This window comes from Arachis hypogaea, chromosome 11 (assembly GCF_003086295.3).
Source record: "Arachis hypogaea cultivar Tifrunner chromosome 11, arahy.Tifrunner.gnm2.J5K5, whole genome shotgun sequence".
Taxonomy (NCBI): domain Eukaryota; kingdom Viridiplantae; phylum Streptophyta; class Magnoliopsida; order Fabales; family Fabaceae; genus Arachis; species Arachis hypogaea.
This window is the reverse complement of record NC_092046.1, coordinates 79,953,886-79,978,987: the sequence shown is the minus strand read 5'-3', so window position 1 is coordinate 79,978,987 and position 25,102 is coordinate 79,953,886. Positions and strand designations below refer to the sequence as shown.

At 37.3% G+C, this 25,102-nt stretch overlaps 3 non-coding genes across 3 annotated transcripts; 2 read left to right on the top strand and 1 right to left on the bottom strand.

Annotated features, from left to right (window-relative positions):
* Positions 1-96: 96 nt before the first annotated feature.
* LOC112725330 (small nucleolar RNA R71) lies at positions 97-205 on the top strand. The gene has a single exon (XR_003164445.1). It is a non-coding gene; the product is annotated as a small nucleolar RNA R71 (small nucleolar RNA).
* Positions 206-4,525: 4,320 nt separating this feature from the next.
* On the bottom strand, positions 4,526-4,633 carry LOC112724437 (small nucleolar RNA R71). The gene has a single exon (XR_003163599.1). It is a non-coding gene; the product is annotated as a small nucleolar RNA R71 (small nucleolar RNA).
* Positions 4,634-21,595: 16,962 nt separating this feature from the next.
* On the top strand, positions 21,596-21,703 carry LOC112725675 (small nucleolar RNA R71). Its single transcript, XR_003164767.1, has one exon. It is a non-coding gene; the product is annotated as a small nucleolar RNA R71 (small nucleolar RNA).
* Positions 21,704-25,102: the final 3,399 nt, after the last annotated feature.

Sequence of the window (25,102 nt, the reverse complement as noted above, 5' to 3'; positions counted from 1 at the left end):
TCTTTAAGTGGAGTGATCTAGCTGCAGATCTGTCCAATGATATTTTGGACATCTCAGACAAACTATCATAGAAAATTCCTATGATAGACTATTCTGAGAGCATGTCAGGAGGACACCTCTTGATTAGTTGCTTGTATCTTTCTCAAGCTTCATAGAGGGATTCACCTTCTTTTTGACTGAAGGTTTGAACTTCCACTCTGATTTTGCTCATCTTTTGAGGAGGAAAAAATTTAGCCAAGAAAGCATTGACCAGCTTTTCCTAAGAGTCTAGACTCTCTTTTGGTTGAGAATCCAACCATATCTTAACTCTGTCTCTTATAGCAAAGGGAAAGAGCATAAGTCTGTAGACCTCAATATCCACTCCATTGGTCTTAACAATATCACAAAGTTGCAAGAATTCAGCTAAGAACAGATGTGGATCTTCCCGTGGAAGTCTGATGAGCGGATAATTTATACGCTTTTGGCATTCTTTTTACATAGTTTTTAGTATGATTTGATTAGTTTTTAATATATTTTTATTATTTTTTAAATAAAAATCACATTTCTGGACTTTACTATGAGTTTGTATTTTTTTCTGTGATTTCAGGTAATTTCTGGCTGAAATTGAGGGACTTGAGCAAAAATCAGATTCAGAGGTTGAAGAAGGACTGCAGATGCTGTTGGATTCTGACCTCCCTGCACTTAAAGTGGATTTTCTGGAGCTACAGGAGTTCCAATGGTGCGCTCTCAATTGCGTTGGAAAGTAGACATCTAGGGCTTTCTAGGAATATACAATAGTCCAAACTTTTCCCGCGTTTAGATGACGCAAACTGGCGTCCAACGCCAGCTCTCTACCCTATTCTAGACTTAAACGCCAGAAACAGGTTGCAAAGCAGAGTTAAACACCAGAAACAGGTTACAAACTGGCGTTTAACTCCAAGAAAGACCTCTGCACGTGAAAGCTTCAACGCTCAGCCCAAGCACACACCAAGTGGGCCCGGAAGTGGATTTCTGCATCATTTACTCATTTCTGTAACCCAAGTAACTAGTTTAGTATAAATAGAACTTTTTACTATCATGTTAAAAAAAAAATCTTTTGACCATATTTAGATCATTGTATGCGTTTAGGAGGCTGGCCTCACGGCCGTGCCTGAACATTCATCACTTATGTATTTTCAACAGTAGAGTTTCTACACACCATAGATTAAGGTGTGGAGCTCTGCTGTTCCTCATGAAGTAATGCAAAGTACTATTGTTTTTCTATTCAATTCAAGTCTATTTCTTCTCTAAAATATCCATTCGCACACAAGAACATGATGAATGTGATGATTATGTGACGCTCATCATCATTCTCACTTATGAACGCGTGCCTGACAAACACTTCCGTTCTACATGCTAAGAAAGATTGAATGTGTATCTCTTAGCCTTCTGATCATGAGATCAGAGTCTTCGTGGTATAGGCTAGAACTATTGGCGACCATTCTTGAGGTCCGGAAAGTCTAAACCTTGTCTGTGGTATTCCGAGTAGGATCCGAGAAGGGATGGCTGTGACGAGCTTCATACTCGCGAGTGCTGGGCGTAGTGACAAACGCAAAAGGATTACTGAATCCTATTCCAGTATGATCGAGAACCGACAGATGAATAGCCGTGCGGTGACAGCGCATCTTGGACCATTTTCACTGAGAGAATGGGAAGTAGCCATTGACAATGGTGATGCCCTACACAAAGCTTGCCATAGAAAGGAGTGGGAATGATTGGATGAAGACAGCAGGAAAGTAGAGGTACAGGAGGAACGAAAGCATCTCTATACGCTTATTTGAAATTCTCACCAATGACTTACATAAATATCTCTATCCCATTTTACATTTTATTTATCTTTTAATTATTAAAACTCTATAACCATTTGAATCCGCCTAACTAAGATTTACAAGGTGACCATAGCTTGCTTCAAGCCGACAATCTCCGTGGGATCGACCCTTACTCACGTAAGGTTTATTACTTAGACGATCCAGTGCACTTGCTGGTTAGTTGTGCGAAGTTGTGACAAAGTGTGTGAATTACATTCCGAGCACCAAGTTTTTGGCGCCGTTGTTAAGGATCACAATTTTCTGCACCAAGTTTTTGGCGCCGTTGCCGAGGATTGTTCGAGTTTGGACAACTGATGGTTCATCTTGTTGCTCAGATTAGGTAATTTTATTTTAACTTTAAGCTTTTTGTTTTTATTATTTTTAATTTTCAAAAAATTTAAAAAATAAAATAAAATAAATTATTCTATGGCTTCAGAATTTTTAAGAATGAATTCTAGAGTTTCAAGAGATATATTGAATCCTGGCTGGCTGTTAAGCCATGTCTAATCTTTTGGACCGAGGTTTCACTTATCCTTAAGAGAAGAGCTTCTTTGTCTTCTTCAGCAATTCAGCTGTTGTATGTCTGATTTGTATCTGTTGATGCTTGGCTGGCCGTTGGCCATGTCTAGTGTTTTGGACTGGAGTTTTCACTGAAAGCTTGGCTGGCTAGTAAGCCATGTCTAATTCCTGGACTGGAGCTTTAGACTAACATTGCATGATTCCTGGAATTTTAATTAGAAATTTTGAAATCCTTAATTTTCTTTTTCCAATTAATTTTCGAAAAAACCAAAATGAAAAATTAATAAAATCATAAAATCAAAAATAATTTGATGTTTCTTGTTTAAGTCTTGTGTCGGTTTTTAAGTTTGGTGTCAATTGCATGTTTATCTCTTTCTTGCATTTTTCGAAAATCCATGCATTGCATTCTTCATGATCTTCAAGTTGTTCTTGGTAAGTCTTCTTGTTTGATCTTTAAAATTTCTTGTTTGGTGTCTTTTCTTGTTTCTCATATGCATTTTTGAATTATCAATGTCTCAACATTGAAAATTTCTAAGTTTGGTGTCTTGCATGTTTTTCTTTTCTCAAGAATTTTAAAAAATAAGTTCTTGGTGCTCATCTTGACATTCAAAGTGTTCTTGTGTTTATCTTGACACTCATAGTGTTCTTGCATGCATCTTTTATTTTAATCCAAAATTTTTATGTTTTGCATCAATTTTATGTTTTTCTCTTTCTTCATTAAAATTAAAAAATCAAAAAAATATCTTTCCCATTTTCTCTCATAAACTTTCGAAAATTTGAGTTGACTTTTTCAAAAAGTTTCTAAATTTAAGTGTTTCTTATGAGTCAAATCAAATTTTCAATTTAAAAATTCTATCTTTTTCAAATCTTTTTCAAAAATTAAATCTTTTTCATTTTTTCTTTCATATTTTCAAAAATTTTAAATTTTGATTTTCAAAATCTTTTTCTTATTTTGTTTTATAATTTCAAAATCTTTACTAACAATTAATGTGATTGATTCAAAAAAGTTTGTTACTTGCCTATTAAGAAAGGTTCAATCTTTAAATTTTAAAATCATATCTTGTTGTTTCTTGTTAGTCAAGCAATCAACTTTAATTTTCAAAATCAAATCTTTTTAAATTTCTTTTTCAAATCTTTCTCAAAATAAGTTTCAATCACATCTTTTTCAAAATCAATTTCAAAATCTCTTATAACCTCTTATCTTTTCAAAATTGATTTTCAAATATTTTTCAATTAATCTTATCTTTTTGTTTAATTCTTATCTTTTTCAAAACTACCTAACTAATTCTCTCTCTCTAATTTTCGAAAATCACCTTCCTCTTTTTCAAAATACCTTTTTAATTAACTATTTGTTTTAATTTTTAATTTGATTTAATTTTGTTTTTCTTTTTAAATTTTCGAATTTCAACTTTAAATTTAAATTAAAAACAAAAATATTTTTCTTTTCTTTTCAATTATTTTCGAAAATTCTTCTCTCTCACCCCCTTCTAATTATTTATTTATCTACTAACACTTCTCTTTCTTAAAAATTTGAACCCACTCCCTCTTTCTGTGTTCGAATTTATTTTCTTCTTCTACTCACATAAAGGAATCTCTATACTGTGACATAGAGGATTCTATATTTTCTTTTCTGTTTTCTTCTTTTTCATATGAGCAGGAACAAGGATAAGAACATTCTTGTTGAAGCAGATCCTGAACCTGAAAGGACTCTGTAGAGGAAGCTAAGGGAAGCTAAAGCATAACTCTCTGGAGAAAATCTGACAGAAATTTTTGAAAAAGAAGGAGACATGGCCAAAAATAATAACAATGCAAGGAAGATGCTTGGTGACTTTACTGCACCAAATTCCAACTTGAATGGAAGAAGCATCTCAATCCATGCCATTGGAGCAAACAATTTTGAGCTAAAGCCTCAATTAGTTTCTCTGATGCAACAGAATTACAAGTTTCATGGACTTCCATCAGAAGATCCTTTTCAGTTCTTAACTGAATTCTTGCAAATCTGTGATACTGTTAAGACCAATGGGGTTGATCCCGAGGTCTAGAGGCTTATGCTTTTCCCGTTTGCTGTAAGAGACAGAGCTAGAATATGGTTGGACTCTCAACCTAAAGATAGCCTGAACTCTTGGGATAAGTTGGTCACGGCTTTCTTAGCCAAGTTCTTTTCTCCTCAAAAGCTTAATAAGCTTAGAGTGGATGTTCAAACCTTCAAACAGAAAGAAGGTGAATCCCTCTATGAAGCTTGGGAGAGATATAAGCAACTGACCAAAAAGTGTCCTTCTGACATGCTTTCAGAATGGACCATCCTGGATATATTCTATGATGGTCTGTCTGAATTATCAAAGATGTCATTGGACCATTCTGTAGGTGGATCCATTCACCTAAAGAAAATGCCTGCAGAATCTCAGAAACTCATTGACATGGTTGCAAATAACCAATTCATGTACACTTCTGAAAGGAATCTTGTGAGTAATGGGACGCCTCAGAGGAAGGAAGTTCTTGAAATTGATACTCTGAATGCCATATTGGCTCAGAATAAAATATTGACTCAACTAGTCAATATGATTTCTCAGAGTCTGAATGGATTGCAAGCTGCATCCAACAGTACTTAAGAGGCATCTTCTGAAGAAGAAGCTTATGATCCTGAGAACCCTACAATAGCAGAGGTGAATTACATGGGGGAACCCTATGGGAATACCTATAGTCCCTCATGGAGAAATCATCCAAATTTCTCATGGAAGGATCAACAAAAGCCTCAACAAGGCTTTAATAATGGTGGAAGAAACAGGTTCAGCAATAGCAAACCTTTTCCATCATCCACTCAGCAACAGACAGAGAATTCTGAGTAGAGTCCATCTAGCTTAGCAAATATAGTCTCTGACCTATCTAAGGCCACCTTAAGTTTCATGAATGAAACAAGGTCCTCCATTAGAAATTTGGAGGCACAAGTGGGCCAGCTAAGTAAAAGAGTTACTGAAACTCCTCCTAGTACTCTCCCAAGCAATACAGAAGAGAATCCAAAAAGAGAGTGCAAGGCCATCACCTTACTTGGTGAGGCCAAACCCAAAATGGAGGACGAGGACGTGAATCCTAGTGAGGAAGTCCTCTTGGGACACTCAGTGACCAATAAGGAGTTTCCCTTTGAGGAACCAAAGGAATCTGAGGCTCATCTAGAGACCATAGAGATTCCATTGAACCTCCTTCTGCCCTTCATGAGCTCTGATGAGTATTCTTCCTCTGAAAAGGATTAAGACATTACTGAAGAGTAAGTTGCTAAATACCTTGGTGCAATCATGAAGTTGAATGCCAAGCTATTTGGTAATGAGACTTAGGAAGATGAACCTCCCTTGCTCACTAATAAACTAAATGCATTGGATAGGTAGAAATTACCTCAAAAGAAACAGGATCCTGGTAAATTCCTAATTCCCTGTAACATAGGCACCATGACCTTTGAGAAGGCTCTATGTGACCTGGGGTCAGGAATAAACTTAATGCCACTCTCTGTAATGGAGAAACGTGGGATCTTTGAGGTGCAAGCTTATGGACAACGGACGTGTTAGTAAAGGTTGAAGGCCTTTACATCCCTACTGATTTCATAATCCTAGACACTGGGAAGGAGGAGGATGAATCCATCATCCTTGGAAGACCCTTCCTAGCCACAGTAAGAGCTGTGATTGATGTGGACAGAGGAGAGTTGGTCCTTCAACTGAATGAGGACAACCATGTGTTTAAAACTCAAGGATCTCCTTCTGTAACCATGGAGAGTAAGCATGAAAAGCTTCTCTCACTACAGAGTCAACCAAAGCCCCCACAGTAAAACTCTAAGTTTGGTGTTGGGAGGCCACAACCAAACTCTAAGTTTGGTGTTGAACCCCCATATTCAAACTCGAAGTTTGGTGTTGGGAGGTTCCAACAATGCTCTGAATATCTATGAGGCTCCATGAGAGCTTACTGTCAAGCTATTGACATTAAAGAAGCGCTTGTTGGGAGGCAACCCAATGTTATTTAATTATATCTATTTTATTTTATTTTATTTTTTTTAGGTTGATGATCATGTGGAGTCACAAAAACTACTGAAAAATCAAAAACAGAATAAAAAACAGCTTTAAAAATAGCTCACCCTGGAGGAAGAACTTACTGGCGTTTAAATGCCAGTAAGAAGCATCAAACTGGCGTTTAACGCCAGAAAGAAGCATCAAGCTGGTGTTAAATGCCAGAAACAAGCAACAGACTGGCGTTTAACGCCAGAACAGAGCATGGATGTGGCGTTAAATGCCAGAAACAGGCTACTTTTGGGTGTTTAACGCCAAAAACAAGCAGCAAGCTGGCGTTTAACGCCAGACATGCATGCTAAGGGAGTTTTACATGCCTAATTGGAGCAGTGATATTAAGTCCTTGACCCCTCAGGATCTGTGGACTCCACAGGATCCCCACATTTTCTTCTCTCCTCTTTACACCTTTTCATAACTCTTTTCCACAAATACCCATCACCAATCACCTCAATCGCTCTTCCCCATCACCTCTTCAACACTCACATCCATCCTCTCTTTCCCAAAACCCTACCTACCTCTAAAATTCAAACCCTTTTCCCTCTCAAACCCAACCCTAATGGCCGAACCCTAAACCTTCCCGCACTCCTATATAAACCCCTCTTTCATTCTTCATTTTCACACAACACAACCCTTTCTTCTTCCCCTTGGCCGAATACACACCTCTCTCCCTCTCCTCCATTTTTCTTCTTCTTCTCTTTCTTTCTTTCTTCTTTTGCTTGGGGACGAGAAAACATTTTAAGTTTGGTGTGGTAAAAGCATAGCTTTTTGTTTTTCCATAACCATTAATGGCACCTAAGGCCAGAGAAATCTCAAGAAAGAGGAAAGGGAAGGCAATTGCTTTCACCTCTGAGTCGTGGGAGATGGAGAGATTCATCTCAAAGGTCCATCAAGACCACTTCTATGAAGTTGTGGCCAAGAAGAAAGTGATCCCTGAGGTTCCTTTTAAGCTCAAAAAGAATGAGTATCCGGAGATCCGACATGAGATCCGAAGAAGATGTTGGGAAATTCTCACCAACCCCATTCTACAAGTCGGGATCTTAATGGTTCAAGAGTTCTATGCAAACGCATGGATCACTAGAAACCATGATCAAAGTGTGAACCCGAATCCAAAGCATTGGCTTACAATGGTTCGGGGGAAATACTTAGATTTCAGTCCGAAAAATGTAAGGCTGGTGTTTTACTTGCCAATGATGGAAAAAAATGCACGCCCCTACACTAGAAGGGTCAACTTTGATCAAAGGTTGGACCAAGTCCTCATGAACATATGTTTGGAAGGAGCTCAATAGAAAGTTGACTCAAGAGGCAAGTCGGTTCAATTGAGAATACTGGACCTTAAGCCTGTAGCTAGAGGATGGTTGGAGTTTATTCAACGCTCAATCATTTCTACTAGCAACCGGTCTAAAGTTACTATATACCGGGCCATCATGATCCATAGTATCATGATTGGGGAGGAAGTAGAAGTTCATGAGATTATACCTCAAGAACTCTACAAGGTGGCTGACAAGTCCTCTACTTTGGTAAGGTTAGCCTTTCCTCACCTCATCTGCCACCTCTGTAATTCGGCTGGAATTGACATAGAGGGAGACATCCTCATTGAAGAGGACAAGCCCATCACTAAGAAAAGGATGGAGAAAACAAGAGATCATGGACATCAACAAGAGCATGAAGAAATTCCTCACCATGAAATCCCTGAGATACCTCATGGGATGCACTTTCCTCCACAAAACTATTGGGAGCAAATCAACACCTCCCTAGGAGAATTAAGTTCCAGCATGGGACAACTAAGGGTGGAACAGCAAGAGCACTCCATCATTCTCCATGAGATTAGAGAAGATCAAAGAGCTATGAGGGAGGAGCAACAAAGACAAGGAAGAGACACAGAGGAGCTCAAGAGCACCATTGGTTCTTCAAGAAGAGGAAGACGCCACCCTCACTAAGGTGGACCCGTTCCTTAATCTCCTTGTTCTTATTTTCCTATTTTTTGTTTATTATGCTTCATGTTTATTTATGTTTGTGTCTATACTATATGATCATTAGTGTCTAAGTGTCGATGTCTTAAAGCTATGAATGTCCTATGAATCCATCACCTCTCTTAATTGAAAACTGTTCTAAAAACAAAAGAACAACAAGTAAAGGGTTTTGAATTCATCCTTGAAACTAGTTTAATTATTTTGATGTGGTGACAATACTTTTTGTTTCCTGAATGAATGCTTGAACAGTGTATATGTCTTTTGATATTGTTGTTTATGAATGTTAAATATGTAGGCTCTTGAAAGAATGATGAAAAAGGAGAAATGTTATTGATAATTTGAAAAATCATAAAAATTGATTCTTGAAGCAAGAAAAAGCAGTGAATACCAAAGCTTGCGAAAAAAAAGGAAAATGGTGAAAGAAAAGAAAGAAAAAGAAAAAACAAGCAGAAAAAGCCAAAAGCTCTTTAAACCAAAAGGCAAGAGCAAAAAGCCAATAGCCCTTAAAACCAAAAGGCAAGGGTAATAAAAAGGATCCAAGGCTTTGAGCATCAGTGGATAGGAGGGCTTAAGGGAATAAAAATCCTGGCCTAAGCGGCTAAACCAAGCTGTCCCTAACCATGTGCTTGTGGCGTGAAGGTGTCAAATGAGAACTTAAGACTGAGCGGTTAAAGTCAAGGTCCAAAGCAAAAAAAGAGTGTGCTTAAGAACCCTGGACACCTCTAATTGGGGACTTTAGTAAAGCTGAGTCACAATCTGAAAAGGTTCACCCAGTTATGTGTCTGTGGCATGTATGTATCCGGTGGTAATACTGGAAAACAGAGTGCTTAGGGCCACGGCCAAGACTCATAAAGTAGCTATGTTCAAGAATCAACATACTGAACTAGGAGAATCAATAACACTATCTGAAATCTAAGTTCCTATAGATGCCAATCATTCTGAACTTCAATGGATAAAGTGAGATACCAAAACTATTCAAGAGGCAAAAAGCTACTAGTCCCGCTCATCTGATTGGAGCTAAGTTTTATTGACATTTTGGAATTTATAGTATATTCTCTTCTTTTTATCCTATTTGATTTTCAGTTTCTTGGGGACAAGCAACAATTTAAGTTTGGTGTTTTGATGAGCAGATAATTTATACGCTTTTTGGAATTATTTTTACATAGTTTTTAGTATGATTTGATTAGTTTTTAATATATTTTTATTAGTTTTTAAATAAAAATCACATTACTGGACTTTACTATGAGTTTCTATATTTTTCTATGATTTCAGGTAATTTCTGGCTAAAATTGAGGGACTTGAGCAAAAATCAGATTCAGAGGTTGAAGAAGGACTGCAGATGCTGTTGGATTCTGACCTCCTTGCACTCAAAGTGGATTTTCTAGAGCTATAGGAGTCCAAATGGCCCGCGTTCATATGCGTTGGAAAGTAGACATCCAGGACTTTTCAGAAATATATAATAGTCCATACTTTGCCCGAGTTTAGATGACACAAACTGGCGTTCAAAGACAGCTCTCTGCCCTATTCTGGAGTTAAACACCAGAAACAGGTTGCAAAGCAAAGTTAAATGCCAGAAATAGGTTACAAACTGGCTTTTAACTCCAAGAAAGACCTCTGCACGTGAAAGCTTCAATGCTCAGCCCAAGCACACACCAAGTGGGTCCGGAAGTGGATTTCTGCAACATTTACTCATTTCTGTAACCCAAGTAACTAGTTTAGTATAAATAGAACTTTTTACTATCATGTTAAAAAAATCTTTTGGCCATCTTTAGATCATTGTATGCGTTTAGGAAGCTGACCTCACGGCCATGCCTAAACCTTCATCACTTATGTATTTTCAACGGTAGAGTTTCTACACACCATAGATTAAGGTGTGGAGCTCTGCTGTTCCTCATAAAGTAATGCAAAGTACTATTGTTTTTCTATTCAATTCAAGCCTATTTCTTCTCTAAGATATCCATTCGCACACAAGAACATGATGAATATGATGATTATGTGACGCTTATCATCATTCTCACTTATGAACGCGTGCCTGACAAACACTTCCGTTCTACATGCAAACAAGCTTGAATGTGTATCTCTTAGCCTTCTAATCATGAGATCAGAGTCTTCGTGGTATAGACTAGAACTATTGGCGGCCATTCTTGAGGTCCAGAAAGTCTAAACCTTGTCTGTGGTATTCCGAGTAGGATCCGTGAGGGGATGGCTGTGACGAGCTTCAAACTCGCGAGTGCTGGGCGTAGTGACAGACGCAAAAGGATTACTGAATCCTATTCCAGTATGATCAAGAACCGACAGATGAATAGCCGTGTGGTAACAGCACATCTTGGACCATTTTCACTGAGAGAATGGGAAGTAGCCATTGACAACGGTGATGCCCTACACAAAGCTTGCCATAGAAAGGAGTGGGAATGATTGGATGAAGACAACAAGAAAGTAGAGGTTCAGGAGGAATGAAATCATCTCTATACGCTTATCTGAAATTCTCACCAATGACTTAGATAAGTATCTCTATCCCATTTTACGTTTTATTTATCTTTTAATTATTAAAACTCTATAACCATTTGAATCCGCCTGACTGAGATTTACAAGGTGACCATAGCTTGCTTCAAGCCGACAATCTCCGTGGGATCGACCCCTACTCACGTAAGGTTTATTACTTGGACGACTCAGTGCACTTACTGGTTAGTTGTGCGAAGTTGTGACAAAGTGTGTGAATTACGTTCCGAGCACCAAGTTTTTGGCTCCGTTGTTAAGGATCACAATTTCGTGCACCAAAGTCCATGGAACTTGCAATTCTGTTGCAGAAGAGAGACTAACTGAGGTTTAAGCTCAAAATTGTTAGCTTCAATGGTAGGTACAGAGATACTTCTGCCATAAAAATCAGAGGTAGGCATGGTGAAGTCACCAAGAACCTTTCTTGCCTCTCCTTCATGTTTGGCTATGTCTTCAGCTTCTTGTTCAAAATTTTCTGAAAGGTTTCTTCTAGAGTGTTGTGCTTTAACTAGTTGTAAGCTCCTCTTTAAATACCTTTCAGGTTTAGGATCAAGATTAAAGAGAGGTTCTTTATCCCTGTTCTTGGTCATGAACAAGAAAAGAAGAAACCAAGGACAGAAGAGAATGGGAGCTCTATGTTCAAGAACAGAGGACTCCATGTGAGATGTGAAGAAAGAAGAGAAAGAAGAATGAAGATAGAAGAAGTAGAACAAGAATTCGAATAAAGAGAGGAGAAGCATTAGAAGTAGAAAAGATAAACAAGATTTAAAATATTTTTGTTTTTGTTTTATTAATTTATGTAATTCAAAAATAATGGTTAATGAATTAAAAAGATTTGAAAATTAAATGATGAATTTTCGAAAATAGAAGAGAGAGAAATAGAAGAAGAGATTTTGAAAATTATAAGAGAGAAGAATTAGTTACGAAGTTTTGAAAAAGAAGAGAGAGAAAACAAGTAACTAATTAAGAAAAGATTTGAAAACAAGATAAGATAGAAGATTAGAAAAGATTTGATTTTGAAAATATTTGAAAAAGTCAACAAGATAAGATAAGAATTAAAAAGATTTGGAAAAGATTTAATTTTTAAAATTTAAAAGAACATAAGATAGAAAAGATAAGATAAGTTAGGTAAGAAAGATAACATAAGAAAGTTAAGAAAAGATAAGTTTTAAAATTAAAAAGATTTGAATTTAAAATTTGAAATTTGAAATTTAAATTTTGAATTTTGAATTTTGAATTTGAAACAAGATAAGAAAAAGATTTGATTTTTGAAAAGGTTTGATTTTGAAATTTGAAATAAGATAAGATAAGATTTTTTTTATTTTTAAGAAAGATAAAAAGATAAGATAAGATTTTGAAAAAAATATGATTTTTTAAAAGATTTGATATTGAAAGGATTTGAATTTTGAAATTTAAAACCAAGATAAGGTAAGATAAAAATTTTGAAATTAAAGTCTGAAATTTTAATTAAAATTTTCGAAAAATTAATTAAAGATAAGAAAAGATTTTTTTTTTTTGAATTTAATGATGAAAGAGAAAAACAACAAAAAGACACCAAACTTAAAATTTTTAGATTTAAGACACCTACTATGCGAAAATTAGAAGGAAAAACACAAAGAGACACCAAACTTAAAAATTTTAGGATCAAAACAAAAAGAAAAAACAAGAACACTTTGAAGATCAAGAAGAACACTAATAACAAAACTCAAAGAATTCAAAGAAAACAAGAACATGCAAAGGACACCAAATTTAAAAATTTTAAAAACCAAAGACAAAATTTTCGAAAATTATAAATGAAAAACACAAGAAGACACCAAACTTAAAGATTGACATAAGACTCAAACAAAAGACACTATTTTTTAAAATTTTTAGAAAGAAAGACTTAAAGAATTCAAAAATTTCAACAAGAACAAAAACAAAATACTCAAACCAAAAATAAAGATTAAATAAAGAAAAGAAAAGGTTTTTGAAAAATTTTTGAAATTTTTTTGGAAAAGTTTTTTATTTTTCGAAAAAAAGAAAAATAAAATAAAAGACTCTAACAAAATTAATGACAATCCCTAATCTAAGGAACAAGATAATCCGTCAGTTGTCCAAACTCGAACAATCCCCGGCAACGGCGCCAAAAACTTGGTGCACGAATCCCCATACTTCGTACAACTGTACCAGCAAGTGCACTGGGTCGTCCAAGTAACACCTGAACGAGTCAGGGTCGATCCCACAAGGATTGTGGTTTGAAGCAAGCTATAGTTATCTTGTAGATCTTAGTCAGGTGGATAGAAGAGTTGTTGGATTTGGTTAAAAGCATAAAAGGAATAATGAGATCTAAACTAGGTTGACCTGTTTATAATGATAAGAAGATGGTTAAGGCTTGGAAATGCTTTGTCCTTCTGGATTAACTCTGGTCTTACTGTCTTCTTCAATTGTAAATGATTTCTTCTATGGCAGGCTGTATGTGATCAACGCCGTACGGTCGCGGTTGCCAATCTCCTTCAGATCTGAACCCCAGGGTTAGTGTGGATCCATTCTGATTGAGGGTGAAGCTCTTGCAATCCATTCTCCTTAATGATTCTACTCAAAATGCCACAGACAAGGTCAGATCTTCCGGATCAGAGAATGCTGTGCCTTTGGGTTCTAACCTCTACCACAGAGACCCTAATCTTCCGAAACCTCGGCTGAACTGGTGTCTCTAGAAGTCCCCAACAAAGTCATGGATTAGCCATCTAAGAGATGTATAATCAAGATGGTGGTTCGATGCTTTCCAGTTACGTATTCACACGAACTCAAGAAGAACATAGGTGGTTGTCAGGCACGCAGTCTTAGTATGAAAAACGTAGATGATTGTCACGGGTCATCCCATTCATCAAGTTGAAGAACGAAGATACATCTTAGATTTGAATCAAACACGGATTGAAGTGAAACAGTAATACTTGTATTAATCCATAAAACTTAGCAAGGCTCCTTCCCTCAACCTAGGAGGTTTAGAAACACATAATGATAGAAAACACAATGATACACAAAAAAATATCGCATAAAGTCCTCAAAGATTATGTAAAATATCCCTTAAATACTAAACTAATGACTAAGGATTACATAAAAAAGGGTAAAATAGTCTTTTAGTGCTAAAATCCACTTTTGGAGTCCACTTGGTGAGTGTTTGGGTTGAGCTTGATTAAGATCCACGTGCTATGAGGCCTTTAGGGTGTTGAACACTGGCTAGAGGGTCCTCTTTGGCCGTTTGGACGCTGTTCTCCTCCTTTGGGCGCTTGACGCCTGGACTAGGGCAGGAGGCTGGCGTTGGATGCCAGTTTTGGGCCTTCTATTCTGAAGCAAAGTATAAACTATTATACATTGCTGAAAATCTCTGGAAGTCAGCTTTCCATAGCTGTTGAGAACGCTCCATTTAGATATCTGTAGCTCCAGAAAAGCTCTTCCCGGTGTAAGGAGGTCAGATTCGAACAACATCTGCAATACTTTCTCTGTCTTTGAATCAGACTTTTGCTCCACCTCCTCAATTTCAGCCAGAAAATACATAAAATTGCATAAAAACACACAAAGTCAAAGTAGAATCCAAAAATGTGAATTTCACGCTGAAACCTATGAAAACTTAATAAAACTTAAACAAAACATGCTAAAAACTATATGAAAATGATGCCAAAAAGCGTATAAAATATCTACTCATCAACTAACAAGAGAACTAAGTTGAATTATAACTAAGGAAATTAAAATTAAGCCAATAGAACTAAAGTTAACAAGCTCCAATTCAGAAATTCAAATAAAAGATGACCAAAAATAAACTAAACCCTAGATAGAAGTGAGTGTTCTTTCTTTAGGGAACAAAAACATAAAACTATGACAAAAACTCCCTAATTTTCTATTGTGAATGTTGTGTCTTCTAACTTGATTGACTCCCCCTCCATTTCTCTTAAGTTGGCATCAATTTGGGCTTGGGAAGGGGTCTAAAAACGTCTGAAATTGTGAGTCACGTGCTCTCATTAATGAGGCACTTTTTTTCCCAGTATGCGTACGCATGCAAAGTGTATGCATACGCATACTGGTGCACAAAATTGTGATATTAGGCAACGGCGCCAAAAACTCTATACGCACGTCTTAATAAATCATTTTTTCATTCACAACTTCGATACAACTAACCAGCAAGTGCACTGGGTCGTCCAAGTAATAAAACCTTACGTGAGTAAGGGTCGATCCCACGGAGATTGTTGGTATGAAGCAAGCTATGGTCATCTTGTAAATCTCAATCAGGCGGATAATAATTGATTATGGAGTTTTCGAAAATAAATAATAAATAGAAAATAAAGATAGAAATACTTATGTATATCATTGGTGAGAATTTCAGATAAATGTATAGAGATGCTTTTGTCCCTCTGAACTTCTGCTTTCCTGCTGTCTTCATCTAATCAGTCCTACTCCTTTCTATAGCTGGCTTTATGTAAGGACATCACCATTGTCAATGGCTACTTTTCATCCTCTCTGGAAAATGGTCCGATGCGCTGTCATTGCATGGCTAATCGTTTGGAGGCATCTCCGTGGTCAATGGCTGCATGCTATCCTCTTGTGAAAATGGTCCAAATGCTCTGTCACAGCACGACTAATCATTAGAGGTTCTCGGTCATACTGGAATAGGATTCACCCTCCTTTTGCGTCTGTCACTACGCCCAGCACTCGCGAGTTTGAAGTTCGTCACAGTCATTCAATCCCAGAATCCTACTCGGAATACCACAGACAAGGTTTAGACTTTCTGGATTCTCATGAATGCCGCCATCAATCTAGCTTATACCACGAAGATTCTGATTAAGAGATCCAAGAGATAATCATCCAATCTAAGGTGGAACAGAAGTGGTTGTTAGGCACGCGTTCGTGGGGGAATGATGATGATTGTCACATTCATCACATTCATATTGGAGTACGAATGAATATCTTAGAAGCAGAATAAGTTAAATTGAATAGAAAAACAGTAGTACTTTACATTAATTCATGAGGAATAGCAGAGCTCCACACCTTAATCTATGGAGTGTAGAAACTCTACCGTTTGAAAATACATAAGTGAGAGGTCCAGGCATGGCCGAATGGCCAGCTCCCATGATCTAAGAACCAGACGTCCCAAGATGTCTAATACAATAGTAAAAGGTCCTATTTATACTAGACTAGCTACTAGGGTTTACAGAAGTAAGTAATTGATGCATAAATCCACTTCCAGGGCCCACTTGGTGTGTGCTTGGGCTGAGCTTGAATGCTACACGTGCATAGGCTCTTTCTGGAGTTGAACGCCAGGTTGTAACGTATTTCTGGCGTTCAACTCCGGTTCGTGACGTGTTTCTGGCGTTTAACTCCAGACTACAGCGTATAACTGGCGTTCAACGCCCTTATACGTCATCTAAACTCCGCCAAAGTATGGACTATTATATATTACTGGAAATCCCTGGATGTCTACTTTCCAACGCAATTGGAAGCGCGCCATTTTGAGTTCTGTAGCTTCCGAAAATCCACTTTGAGTGCAGGGAGGTCAGAATCCAACAGCATTAGCAGTCCTTCTTCTACATCTGAATCTGATTTTTGCTCAAGTCCCTCAATTTCAGCCAGAAAATACCTGAAATCACAAAAAAACACACAAACTCATAGTAAAGTCCAGAAATGTGAATTTAACATAAAAACTAATGAAAACATCCCTAAAAGTAACTAGATCCTACTAAAAACATACTAAAAACAATGCCAAAAAGCGTATAAATTATCCGCTCATCACAAGACCAAACTTAAATTGTTGCTTGTCCCCAATAAACTGAAAATCAAATAGGATAAAAAGAAGAGAATATACTATAAATTCCAAACCATCAATGAAACATAGCTCCAATCAGATGAGCGGGACTTGTAGCTTTTTGCCTCTTGAATAGTTTTGGCATCTCACTTTATCCATTGAGGTTCAGAATGATTGGCATCTATAGGATCTCAGAGTTCAGATAGTGTTATTGATTCTCCTAGTTTGGTATGTTGATTCTTGAACACAGCTACTTTATGAATCTTGGTCGTGGCCCTAAGCACTTTGTTTTCCAGTATTACCACTGGATACATAAATGCCACAGACACATAACTGGGTGAACCTTTTCAGATTGTGACTCAGCTTTGCTAAAGTCCCCAATTAGAGGTGTCCAGGGTTCTTAAGCACACTCTTCTTTTGCTTTGGACCTTGACTTTAACCGCTCAGTCTCAAGTTTTCACATGACACCTTCACGCCACAAGCACATGGTTAGGGATAGCTTGGTTTAGCCGCTTAGGCCGGGATTTTATTCCTTTAGGCCCTCCTATCCACTGATGCTCAAAGCCTTGGGATCCTTTTTATTACCCTTGCCTTTTGGTTTTAAGGGCTATTGGCTTTTTGCTCTTGCTTTTTGGTTTTAAGAGGTTTTGGCTTTTTCTGCTTGCTTTTGCTCTCTCTTTTTTTTTTGCTATTTTTTTTCTCTTTTTTTTTTCTGCAAGCTTTGTTCTTTGCTGCTTTTTCTTGCTTCAAGAATCATTTTTGTGATTTTTCAGATTATCAAATAACATGTCTCCTTGTCATCATTCTTTCAAGAGCCAACATTTTTAACATTCTTAAACAACAACTTCAAAAGACATATGCACTGTTCAAGCATTCATTCAGAAAACAAAAAGTATTGTCTCCACATCAATATAATTAAACTAAGTTCAAGGATAAATTCGAAACTCATGTACTTCTTGTTCTTTTGAATTAAAAACATTTTTCATTTAAGAGAGGTGATGGATTCATATTCACTACTTTAAAGCATAGACACTTAGACACTAATGATCATGTAATAAAGACACAAACATAGATAAGCACTTAACATAAAGAAAACGAAAAACAAAGAATGTAAGAACAAGGAATGAATCCACCTTAGTAATGGTGGCGTTTCCTCCTTGAGGAACCAATGATGTCCTTGAGCTCTTCTATGTCTCTTACTTGTCTTTATTGCTCCTCCCTCATTGCTTTTTGATCTTCTCTAATTTCATTAAGGATGATGGAGTGCTCTTGATGTTCCACCCTTAATTGTCCCATGTTGGAACTTAATTCTCCTAGGGAGGTGTTGATTTGCTCCCAATAGCTTTGTGGAGGAAAATGCATTTGAGGCATCTCCGAGATCTCATGGTGATGAGCTTCATGCGTCTCTTGAGCTCCATGAATGGGCTCTCTTGTTTGCTCCATCCTTTTCTTAGTGATGGGCTTCTCTTCCTCAATGGGAATGTCTCCTTCTATGTCAATCCCAGCCGAATTGCATAGATGGCAAATGAGGTGAGGAAAGGCTAACCTTGCCATAGTGGAGGACTTGTCAGCCACCTTGTAGAGTTCTTGAGGTATAATCTCATGAACCTCCACCTCTTCTCCAATCATGATGCTATGGATCATGATGGCCCGGTCTATAGTAACTTCAGACCGGTTGCTAGTGGGAATGATTGAGCATTGAATGAACTCTAACCATCCTCTAGCTACAGGCATAAGGTCCAGTCTTCTCAGTTGAACCGGTTTGCCTTTTGAGTCAATCTTCCATTGAGCTCCTTCCACACATATGTCCATGAGGACTTGGTCCAACCTTTGATCAAAGTTGACTCTCTTTGTGTAGGGGCGTGCGTTCTCTTCCATCATTGGCAAGTTGAATGCCAACATTACATTTTCCGAACTAAAATCTAAGTAATTCCCCCGAACCATGGTGAGATAATTCTTTGGGTTCGGGTTCTTACTTTGATCATGGTTCCTTGTGATCCATGCATTAGCATAGAACTCTTGAACCATTAGAATTCCAACTTGTTGGATGGGGTTTGTTAGAACTTCCCAACCTCTTCTATGGATCTCATGTCGGATCTCCGGATACTCATTTCTCTTGAGTTTGAAAGGGACCTCGGGGATCACCTTCTTCTTGGCCACAACATCATAGAAGTGGTCTTGATGAGCTTTAGAGATGAATCTTTCCATCTTCCATGACTCGGAGGTGGAATCTTTTGTCTTACCTTTCCTTTTTCTAGAGGATTCTCCGGTCTTAGGTGCCATCAATGGTAATGGAAAAACAAAAAGCTTATGCTTTTACCACACCAAACTTAGAATTTTGCTCGCCCTCTAGCAAGAGAAGAAAGAATAGATGAAGAAGAAGAAGAAAATATGGAGGAGAGGAGGGAGAGGTGTATTCGGCCAAGAAGAGAAGAGAGGGTTGTGTGGTGTGAAAATGAGGAAGAATGGAGGGCTATATATAGGGAAGGGAGGGGGTAAGGTTCGGCCATAAGGGTGGGTTTTGGGTGGGAAATTGATTTTGAATTTTGAAGGTAGGTGGAGTTTATGAGGTAGGTTTATGGGGAAGAGTGGATGATGTGAGTGGTGAAGTGGTGATAGGGAAGAGAGATTGAGGTGATTGGTGAAGAGTTTTGGGGAAGAGTGTTTATTGGGAAGAGAGGATGAACATTGAGAAGAGGGAAGAGAGTGAGTGGAGGTAGGTGGGGATCCTGTGGGGTCCACAGATGCTGAGATGATCCTGTGGGGTCCACAGATGCTGAGGTGTCAAGGAATTGCATCCCTGCACCAATTAGGCATGTAAAATGCCTTTGTATGCAGTTCTGGCGTTTAAACACCGAATTGATGCTTGTTCTGGGCGTTCAACGCCCAGATGCAGCATATTTCTGGCGTTGAACGCCAGCCAGATGCTTGTTTCTGCCGTTCAGCGCCAGCTCTTCTTCACTGTGCATTTCTGGCGTCTGAACGCCAGGATGCTGCTTATTTCTGGCGTTCAACGCAAGAAACATGCTCTGTTCTAGCGTTGAACGCCAGACAGATGCTCCTTACGCTAGTAAGATCCTCCTCTAGGGTGTGATTTTTCTTCTGCTGTTTTTGATTCCGTTTTCAATATTTATTTTGAGACTCCACATGATCATGAACCTAATAAAACATGAAATAACAATAAAAATAAATTAAAATTAGATAAATAAAAATTGGGTTGCCTCCCAACAAGCGTTTCTTTAATGTCAATAGCTTGACAGTGGGCTCTCATGGAGCATCACAGATGTTCAGAGCATTGTTGAAACTCCCCAAGACCAAACTTAGAGTTTAGATATGGGAGTTCAAACTTAGAGTTTGGTTGTGGCCTCCCAACACCAAACTTAGAGTTTGACTGTGGGGGCTCTGGTTGACTTTGTTTTGAGAGAAGCTTATTGTGCCTCTTTTCCATGTTTACAGAAGGATGTCCTTGAGTTTTAAACTCAAGGGAGTCCTCATTCAATTGAAGGACTAATTCGCCTCTGTCAACATCAATCACAACTCTTGCTGTAGCTAGGAAGGGTCTTCCAAGGATGATGGATTCATCCTCATCCTTCCCAGTATCTAGGACTATGAAGTCAGTAGGGATGTAAAGGCTTTCAACCTTTACTAACACGTCCTCTACTTGTCCATAAGCCTGTTTTCTTGAATTGTCTGCCATCTCTAATTAGATTTTAGCAGCTTGCACCCCAAAGATTCCTAGTTTCTCTATTACAAAGAGGGGCATGAGGTTTATCCCTGACCAAGGTCACACAAAGCCTTTTCAACGATCATGGTGCCTATGGTACAAGGTATTAGGAACTTTCCAGGATCCTGTTTCTTCTGAGGCAATGTCAGTTGATCCAGATCACTTAGTTCATTGGTGAACATGGGAGGTTCATCTTCCCAAGTCTCAATACCAAATAATTTGGCATTCAGCTTCATGATTGCACCAAGGTACTTGGTAACTTGCTCCTTAGTAACATCCTCATTCTCTTCAGAAGAGGAATAATCATCAGAGCTCATGAATGGCATAAGGAGGTTCAATGGAATCTCTATGGTCTCTAGATGAGTCTCAGATTCCTTTGGTTCCTCAGAGGGAAGCTCCTTATTGATCACTGGACGTCCCAGGAGGTCTTCCTCCTTGGGATTCACGTCCTCCCCTTCCTCTCTAGGTTCGGCCGTGTTGACTATGTCAATGGCCTTGCACTCTCCTTTTGGATTTTCTTCTGTATTGCTTGGGAGAGTACTAGGAGGGATTTCAGTGATCATTTTACTCAGCTGGCCCACTTGTGCCTCTAAATTTCTAATTGAGGACCTTGTTTCATTCATGAAACTTATAGTGGCCTTAGATAGATCAGAGACTAAGTTTGCTAAATTAGATGTATTTTGTTCAGAGTTCTCTGTCTGTTGCTGAGTGGATGATAGAAAAGGTTTACTATTGTTAAACCTATTTCTTCCACCATTATTAAAGCCTTGTTGAGGCTTTTGTTGATCCTTCCATGAGAGATTTGGGTGATTTCTCCATGAGGGATTATAGGTGTTTTCATATGGTTCACCCATGTAATTCACCTCTGCTATTGCAGGGTTTTCAGGATCATAGGCCTCTTCTTCAGAAGGCGCCTCTTGAGTACTATTGGATGCAGCTTGCATTCCATTCAGACTCTGAGAAATCATATTGACTTGCTGAGTCAATATTTTGTTCTGAGCCAATATGGCATTCAGAGTATCAATTTCAAGAACTCCCTTCTTCTGAGGCGTCCCATTACTCACAGGATTCCTCTCAGAAGTGTACATGAACTGGTTATTAGCAACCATGTCAATGAGTTCTGGAGCTTCTGCAGGCGTTTTCTTTAGGTGAATGGATCCACCTGTAGAAGTATCCAATAACATCTTTGATAGCTCAGATAAACCATTATAGAATATATCCTGGATGGTCCATTCTAAAAGCATGTCAGAAGGACACTTTTTGGTCAGTTGCTTGTATCTCTCCCAAGCTTCATAGAGGGATTTACCTTCTTTCTGTCTGAAGGTTTGAACATCCACTCTAAGCTTACTAAGCTTTTGAGGAGGAAAGAACTTGGCTAAGAAAGCTGTGACCAGCTTATCCCAAGAGTTCAGGCTATCTTTGGGTTGAGAGTCCAACCACACTCTAGCTCTGTCTCTTACAGCAAAAGGAAAAAGCATGAGCCTGTAGACTTCAGGATCCACTCCATTAGTCTTAACAGTATCATAGATCTACAAAAATTCAGTTAAGAACTGAAAAGGATCTTCAGATGGAAGTCCATGAAACTTGCAGTTCTGCTGCATCAGAGAAACTAATTGAGATTTCAGCTCAAAGTTGTTTGCTCCAATGGTGGGGATGGAGATGCTTCTTCCATGTAAATTGGAATTAGGTGCAGTAAAGTCACCAAGCATCCTCCTTGCATTATTATTATTTTCGACTGCCATCTCCTCTTCTTGTTCGAAAATTTCTGAAAGGTGCTTGCTGGATTGTTATCATTTAGCTTCTCTTAGTTTCTTCTTCAGAGTCCTTTCAGGTTCTGGATCTGCTTCAACAAGAATGTTCTTGTCCTTGCTCCTGCTCATATGAAAAAAAGGGAACAGAAAAATAATAATAATAGGGATCCTTTTTACCACAGTATAGAGGTCCCTGTGTGAGTAGAAGAAAATAAGAAGAGAAAATCTGAACTCAGAGAGAGAGAGGGGGTTCGGATTTTTGGTGAGTGAGGAAGAGATGTTAGTAAATAAATAAATAAATAGAAGAGGATGAGAGAGGGGAGGTTTTCGAAAATAATTTTTGAAAAAGAGTTAGTGATTTTCGAAAATTAAAAGAAGAAATTAATTAAAATTGAATTTTGAAACAATTAGTTAATTAAAAATAATTTTTGAAAAATAGGGAGATATTTTCGAAAATTAGAGAGAGAGGGTTAGTTAGGTAGTTTTGAAAAAGATAAGAAACAAACAAAAAGTTAGTTGAAACAAATTTGAAAATCAATTTTGAAAAGATAAGAAGATAAGAAGTTAGAAAAGATATTTTAAAATCAAATTTTTGAAAAAGATATGTTTAAAAAGATATGATTTTGAAAAAGATAAGATAAAAAGATATTTTTGAAAAGATATGATTGAAATTAGTTTTGAAAAAGATTTGATTTTTAAAATCACAATTAATGACTTGATTCATAAGAAATCACAAGATATGATTCTAGAACTTAAAGTTTGAATCTTTCTTAACAAGCAAGTAACAAACTTGAAATTTTTGAATCAAAACATTAATTATTGATTTTATTTTCGAAAATTGTGATAGAAAATTAAGAAAAATTTTTTTTTTGAAAAATATTTTAAGATTTTCGAAAATAAATAAGAAAAATGAAAAAGATTTGATTTTTGAAAAAGATTTTGAAAAAGATAAGATTTTTAAATTGAAAATTTGATTTGACTCATAAAAACAACTAGATTTTAAAATTTTTTGAAAAAGTCAATCCAAATTTTCGAAATTTATGAGAGAAAAAAGGAAAGATATTTTTTTTATTTTTGAATTTTTTTATGATGAGAGAGAAAAACATGAAAAATGATGCAATGCATGAAAATTTTGGATCAAAGCATGTGATGAATGCAAGAACACTATGAATGTCAAGATGAACACCAAGAACACTTTGAAGATCATGATGAACATCAAGAACTTATTTTTGAAAATTTTATATGCAAAGAAAACATGCAAGACACCAAACTTAGAAATCTTTAATGCTTAGACACTAAGAATTCAAGAATGCATATGAAAAACACCATACAACACAAAACAATATAATATGAAGATCAATCAAGAAGGTACATCAAGAACAACTTGAATATCATGAAGAACACTATGAATGCATGATTTTTTTCGAAAAATGCAAGATGAACATGTAATTGACACCAAACTTAAAATCTGACTCAAGACTCAAATAAGAAACACAAAATATTTTTGATATTTTTATGATTTTCTAAATTTTTTTTTTGGATTTTTCGAAAATTATATGAAAAAGAAAAATAAGGATTCCAAAATTTTTAATATGAATTCCAGGAATCTTGCACTCTTATTCTAAAGCTCCAATCTGAGGGTTAGACATGGCTTAATAGCCAGTCAAGCTTTAGCATGTAAATCTTTTGGATCTGGAACAGCAGTAGGTGGATTAGCAACAACTAGCTTGCTCTTGATATTGTTGGGTTGGAAGCCCCCGTCCAAATGAATTTAGACATGGCTTTACAGCCAGTCAGGCTTCACATGCTTCATGAAACACTAGAATTCATTCTTAAAAATTCTGAAGAAAAATATTTTTTATTTTTTTGAAAAATTTTTGAAAACTTTTTGAAAATAAAATAAGAAGAAAATTACCTAATCTGAGCAACAGGATGAACCGTCAGTTGTCCAAACTCGAACAATCCCCGGCAACAGCGCCAAAAACTTGGTGCATAAAATTGTGATCTCAGGCAATGGCGCCAAAAACTCTGTACGCATGTCTTAATAAATCGTTTTTTCATTCACAACTTCGATACAACTAACCATCAAGTGCACTGGGTCATCCAAGTAATAAAACCTTACGTGAGTAAGGGTCGATCCCACGGAGATTGTTGGTATGAAGCAAGCTTTGGTCATCTTGTAAATCTCAGTCAGGCGGACAATAATTAATTATGGAGTTTTCGAAAATAAATAATAAATAGAAAATAAAGATAGAAATACTTATGTATATCATTGGTGATAATTTCAGATAAATGTATAGAGATGCTTTCGTCCCTCTGAACTTCTGCTTTCCTGCTGTCTTCATCCAATCAGTCCTACTCTTTTCTATGGCTGGCTTTATGTAAGGACATCACCATTGTCAATGGCTACTTTTCATCCTCTCTGGAAAATGGTCCGATGCGCTGTCACTGCATGGCTAATCGTCTGGAGGCATCACCGTGGTCAATGGCTGCATCCTATCCTCTTGTGAAAATGGTCTAAATGCTCTGTCACAGCACGGCTAATCATCTGAGGTTCTCGATCATACTGGAATAGGATTCACCCTCCTTTTGCGTCTGTCACTACGCCCAGCACTCGCGAGTTTGAAGTTCGTCACAGTCATTCAATCCCAGAATCCTACTCGGAATACCACAGACAAGGTTTAGACTTTCTGGATTCTCATGAATGCCGCCATCAATCTAGCTTATACCACGAAGATTCTGATTAAGAGATCCAAGAGATAATCATCCAATCTAAGGTGGAACGGAAGTGGTTGTCAGGCACGCGTTCGTGGGGGAATGATGATGATTGTCACATTCATCACATTCATGTTGGAGTACGAATGAATATCTTAGAAGCGGAATAAGTTGAATTGAATAGAAAAACAGTAGTACTTTGCATTAATTCATGAGGAACAGCAGAGCTCCACACCTTAATCTATGGAGTGTAGAAACTCTACCGTTTGAAAATACATA